The sequence below is a fragment of the Peromyscus maniculatus genome, chromosome 7, assembly GCF_049852395.1.
Source record: "Peromyscus maniculatus bairdii isolate BWxNUB_F1_BW_parent chromosome 7, HU_Pman_BW_mat_3.1, whole genome shotgun sequence".
Classification (NCBI taxonomy): domain Eukaryota; kingdom Metazoa; phylum Chordata; class Mammalia; order Rodentia; family Cricetidae; genus Peromyscus; species Peromyscus maniculatus.
Genome location: NC_134858.1, coordinates 48,918,311 through 48,925,093, shown reverse-complemented (window position 1 = coordinate 48,925,093; position 6,783 = coordinate 48,918,311).

Sequence of the window (6,783 nt, the reverse complement as noted above, 5' to 3'; positions counted from 1 at the left end):
TTATGTTCATTTTAGATACAAAGGCAAGACTGAAAAATAATTAAGTGGCTTCACGAGTGTTAGGTTTCAAACTTGGGCCAAAGGCTGAGGTGCCTATTTACCATACAAAGTGGACCTGGTCACCAGGTTCTCCCAGCATCTCTCCATCCCTACTTGTTACAGGGCTCTCCTGGTTGGCTCACCCTGCCCCTTACCCTAAATTCTCCAGCTCAGGGACTGGGCTGCCCTTGCCTGTATAATCCAGTCATTTTGGATACCTGGTTATTCATCTGCTCGTTTGGGCCTCCTGGCTGCTATACCTGGTCCCCTCTTTTCTCTCTCCTTTCTTCTCCCCTTTCTCCTCACATGGCTCAGGGTCAGGTCCACACTGGACTCTCCCAGATGTCCCTGCCTCTGACTATGCTCTCCCACATATCTATAATAAACTTTCTCTTCCACCATACCTAACAGCAGTCATGTCCTTTACTTTTTTTTTTCTTCATTCATCTGGTACTGAAACCAAGGACCAGTCATGTCCTTTTCTTTCTATTTCTTTCTTTTTTTCTTTATTTAATTCATTGAGTTCTCACAATAAATTGGAGAATTAGGATTTGAACCAAATATGATTGATTACCAAGCCCAATCAGATTGTAAATATTATTAGAATATCAAAACACCACAGTAATACTCATATATAATCACTTACTGGGAGATAACTTTGCAGGATGGAGATTTGGGCATTAAACACTACAGTAAACATTTGTCATAGTGTCACAGATTTTAAGATAATGCCCCCCCATGGTGACTTGCATTTTTATGATTATTACATAAATGAACAGCTTGGTACTCAGGGTTATTAAAGTACTTATTAGAATACATATAACTTGGAAATGCAAGAGCCAGCATCAAACCCAGGATCCAAAGCTCAGATTTTAGTCACTAAATCTGATGATACTATCCTCTTTATTTGCATGATCATAAATAGTGTTGCATCCATTTTCATGGGACATGTGACTTTACATACCCTACTTAGCTTTCTTGCTGGTCAAAGGCTTAGTTTAATCATACATTTGTAGGATATGTATATATCTTGATCGTTTAACGAAAAAACAGCAAAAAGCAGAAGAAATATGTTTTCCATCACAATTTAGATTGGTTCATGAGCCAGAAAAATATTAAATAACTAATCATTCATTCTCCACTGCATGAGTCATTTTCTTGCCCATTCTTCAGGGGTAATCCCAGTCTGTGACACTTCTCTCTCCTACAAATCACTTGAGGTTCCTTCCCTTTCTCCTAGACATTTCAGCTGACTGCAGGTTTGTTAGTTCAGTCTACACATTTGTGTTACAGTTCTCGATAGAGATTTATGGGAATACATCCTTCCAATATCATTCCTCTATTTCAGGGCTGCATGAAACCTTCTTTCCCTTAAATTACAAATGAAGGGATGAGGGGGTGATCACAAGATGGAAACACTTGCTTGGCCAGCATGAAGACCTGATCCTGAACCCCAAGAACTCACTTGAAAAGCCAAACATGGCTGGTCCTGACAGTCACCCCAGCATTGGGGCATGAATAAAAGAAGATCCCCACAGCTCACTGGCCACACAGTCTTGCCAAAATTGTAAGCTTCTTGTTCAGCAAGAGACTCTGTCTCAAGGCAATAAAGCAGGGAGAAGAAAACCATCAATATCTTGCTGGGGCCTCTGCATGGGAACACCCACCCACCCACCCACCCACCCACCCACCCACCCACCCACCCAAACACACACACACACACACACACACACACACACACACACACACACACACACACACACGTGACACATAACCACACATATACCCCATACATGCACATACTAAATAAATAAATAAATAAATAAATAAATAAATAAATAAATAAATAACAACTAAAAACCAACCCTTGCTTATTTGCTATAGAAAGGGAAAGAAAATGATACTGGTAATTTGCAAAAGTGCTTATTACTTTAAAAATAGTACACAAAATAAAAGGAAGTTGAGAAGTTAGATGAAGACATTCCAAAAAAAAAGGTTTCACTTTACAGCATATTTTAGAAAGCATGTCATATGCAACATCAGTCCCTTAAGCCCCTCTAGGAGAATATAGAGTTTCACAGCCCAGTGTGTTTTGGAAAGACTGTTCAAGTGACACTGTACATTATTAAATGTGCGTATGAGACGCTTTGATAAATTCTGCATTTAAAGAAAACCTACTTAATCTCTACTTAATCTCTTTCTGTCTCACCATAATTAATGTGTTAAGTCCGCCCTATCAGGAACACTGCTGGTTGGTTACACACTCAATTTTAGTGGGATACGGATGGGGTAATGGGGTTTATTCTTCCTTAATTGCTTCCTTCCCAATTTTTTTCTCTTGGTTCAAAATATGTTAAAATCTTTTATAGCTTTCTGATTTAAAGCTTTTTCAAAATTATTTTCTAAAGAGCAATTTTAGGTTCACAGAAAAAAAAAAGACAAGAGTCTAGACATGTCCCTATTCCCACATTTCAGCCTCCCTCGTTATCAGCGTCCTTCACCAAGGGTACATTGGCTATTACTGAGGAGTAAGATCACAGTCTGTAGTTTACATTAGGGTTTGCTTTTGATATTGAGAATTGATTTCTTGTTTCTCTGCTGATTTTGTTTTCAATTTCATTGATTTTTGTATAAATTATTATTATTTCTTGTCTTCTGATTAATTTGTTCCACCTATAGTTTCATTAGGCAGAAGCATATTATTGACTTTGGATCCTTCCTCTTTCTTAATATCTGCATGGAATTCAATGAATTGAGTTACCCTCCAGAGCCCTGTCTTTCTTGCACCCCCAAAACTTTCATATTGTTTTCCATTTTAATTAATTAAAGATACCTTAAATGTTCTATTGAGACTTATTCCTTGACTCATACACATTTCTTTTGTTATTTTTTAAATAAATTTATTTATTTATTTTACATTCAGGCCACAGTTTCCCCTCCCTCCTCTCCTCCCAGTCTTCGCACCACCACCCCTTAATCCTTACCTTCTCTGTTTCTGTTTAGGAAAGGGCAGGTCTCCCACGAGTATCTACAAAACATGGCATATCAAGTTGCAGTAAGACTAAGCATCTCCCCATGTATTAAGGCTGGGCAAAGTGACCCAGTATGAAGAGCAGGGTCCCACACGCCAGTAAAATAGTCAGAGACAGTCCCTGCTCCCACTTTTAGGAGTCCCACAAGGACCAAGCTACACAACTGCTACATCTATGTAGAGTACCTCAGTCAGTCCCATGCAGGCTCCTGGTTCTCTTCAGTTTCTGTGAGCACCTACCTATGAGCCCAGGTTAGTTGAGTCTGTGAGTTTTCTTGTGGTGTCCTCGACCCTCTGGCTCTTACAGTCCTTCCTTCCCCTCTTCTGCAGGATTCCCCTAACCCAGCCTAATGTTTGGCTGTGGGTCTGCATCTTTTTCCATCAGTTGCTGGATGAAGTCTCTCTGCTGACAATTGGGCTAGACACTAGTCTGGCCACAGAGATGGCCAGCTCAGGTTATGTATCCACTATTGTTAGGAGTTTTAGGTGGGGTCATCATTGTAGATTCCCGAGAGATTCCCTTGTGCCAGGTTTTTACCTAACCCCAAACGCCCCTGCTTTCTAGTAGTCTCTTTCACTACTCTCTCTCCCTCTGCTAACCTCCAACCTGATTGCTCATGTTCCTATCCCCATCTGCCTTCAGTCCACGAAATCTCTTCTATTTCCTTTTCCCAGGGAGATCCGGACATCCCTCCATGAATGCTCCTTGTTACCTAGTCCCTCTGGGTTTGTGGATTATAGCATAGTTATCCTTTATTTTATAGCTAATATCTACTAATAGTGAGTATACGCCACATTTGTCTTTATTAGTCTGGATTACCCCACTCAGGATATTTTTTTCTAGTTCCATCCATTTGCCTTCAAATTTCCTGGTATCCTTGTTTTTAACAGCTGAGTAATACTCCATTGTGTCAATGTATCACATTTTCTTTATCCATTCCTCAGTTGAGAGACAGCTAGGTTGTTTCCAGTTTCTGGCTCTTACAAATAAAGCTGCTATGAACATAGTTGAGCATGTCAAAAATATATAAAGAACTTAACAAACCAAATAATCAACAAAGATATCAACGACCAAGATATCAACAAACCAAATAATCCAATTAAAAATGGGGTACAGATCTAAACAGAATTCTCAACAGAATTTCAGTGCATGAGCTGGCTTTTTGGAACCTAGGGCCTATGCTGGGACATTTTGCTCAGCCTAGGTGAAGGGAGGAGGGGACTGGACCTGCCTCAACTGAATCTACCAGGCTGAGCTGAATACCAAGGGGAGTCCTTGCCTTGGAGGAGGTGGGAATGGGGGGTGAATTAGGGGGAGGGTGGGGTGGGAGTGGGAGGGGGAGGACAGGGGAATCCATGGCTGATATGTAAAATTAAATTAATTATAAAATTAAAAAAGAAAAAAAAACAGACAAACAACAATAACAACAACAAAAAGAATTTCAAATGGCCGAGAAACAAGGAAATGTTCAACATCCTTAGGCATCAGGAAAATGCAAATCAAAACAACTCTGAGATTCCATCTTACACCTATCAGAATGGCTAAGATAAAAACCACAAAGGACAGCTCATGCTGGAGAGGATGTGGAGCTCGGGGAACACTCCTCCATTGCTAGTATGAGTGCAAACTTGTACAGCCACTTTGGAAGTCAGTGTGGTGGTTTCTCAGAAAACTGGGAATCAGCCTATCACAAGACCCAGCTATACTGCTCTTGGGCATATAACCAAAAGATGCTCAGTCATAGCACAAGGATGCTTGCTCATATACATTTCTAAATAACATATTTATTATTTATTTATTTATTAAAGAAATTATTAATTTATTAAATAAAATACATTATTTAGAAATGTGCTGTTCAATAAGACTTTGGCATTTTTCTATTGTTGCTAGTTTCATTCCATTGCAGGTCTGATGATGCTTGGACTTGTAGAGAGATATTTGTTAAAGTGTGTTTTATGGCTCCAAATGTGGCCTTTCTTGGCGAATGTTCCATGTTGAGTATGAGAAGAATGTGTTCTCTGTTGCTGGATGGTACAGTCTATGAATACTCATTATTTCCTGTGGACTGATGGTGCTGGTGGACTCAACCATGCACTTACTGGTTTTCTGACTGTAACCACTTCATATAGGGAAGTGTTGAAGTCTCCAGCTATGATATATCGATTTGATTTTTTTCTTGGAGCTGTATTTACCACTATAACCATTATTATTAGTATAATTACTACTACTACTGCTATTACTACTACTACTACTATTACTACTACTACTACTACTACTATTACTACTACTACTTCTACTACTATCATTATTATTGCCATACATAGTTTGGTGTCCTGCCTTGAGGTACATACCTATTTAGTATTGTTTCATCTTCTGGAAAATTTACCCTTTTACTGTAACACAATATCCTCTGATAATTTTTTAATATCCCTGATATTTCTTGGCTTTGCAATATGCTTTGTGTGAAATCGGGGTAGTCACTCCTGTGTCCTTTAACTGGAATAACTTGATCTAGTTTTCATCTATTAGTTTTCAATCTGTATTAGTTCTTTTCCACACAGCCCAGGCTAGCCCAGAACTCCCAGTCCTCCTGCCTCAGTCTCCTGAAGTCCCGTGTCTTTATTTACAGTGGGTTTTCTAGAGACTGCTTATCTAGAGACTGCTCTTATCTTTTAGAATCTCTGATGATGTTACTCAGTCGTGCGTATTTGCATTTCTCTACTTGTATTACGTATCAGTTATGCTTTTTTTTTTTGTTTTAAGTGTTTTCTACATTTAGGACTAATCTAATTGACTTACAAATAACACATATTTATTGTTTTATGATAGTGAAGGTACCATGGACAAATAACACTAATGCCTTCTCCTTTCTCTCTTATTATTGCTTTCATTCATTTTACATACATATATACATAAATATATACACACACACATATATGGTCTGACAAGAATATAAATGTAGAATGTCATTATTTTGAATAAACTTGTTTTTGATAAATAAGTATAAAAAGTGTTTGTCTTTACTTCTTTTTTGATGATTGTATAAAAATAGTAATTTCTGGAAAAGGGATTAAAATTTTTTATCAGTCTGAATTGCTTTATCTTATAATATTAGCATACACAATCAGTTTTTACAAGACTAATTTTTCTTTGAAATGAAGAAAAGAACTTAATTTGTTAACTCTTCACAGTAATTAATTCTATAAATAAAAATCTTATTTCTTCTTACACTTAATTTTCTATTTCTAAAAGCTATTAACAAAAAATATTTTTTAAAATCCCTAGAGACTCAATAAAACAGCGCCTTTGTGAATAGGCACATCACTTCTTTTCAGAATGAAATTTAAAATTTCAAATGAATTTTGCCCTAGATTCTAAATTGTAGTTGAACACTTATTTGATATACATTAAGCACATGGAGAATGTTCAGTGGCAACACAGAAAGCTACATTGGGAACCTGGAGGGAAAGCAAAACCCAGTGTGCTCTCACAAATGCTCACAATGCTTTTAGAAGTTAGGATGCCTTTCGTGGAATTAAGCCACTTGCCAGGCTTCTAACTCAGGCTGCACGACTTTGAGGCTCTTTATGTGCCCTCTCTCATGTAGTCTCACAATAATTGTGTGGTGGATTCCTCTTTTGGTGAGCTGAAGACAGATGAAATAATAAAGAACAAAATTATTTTTCCAAATCATGAGACAGGAACACATTCA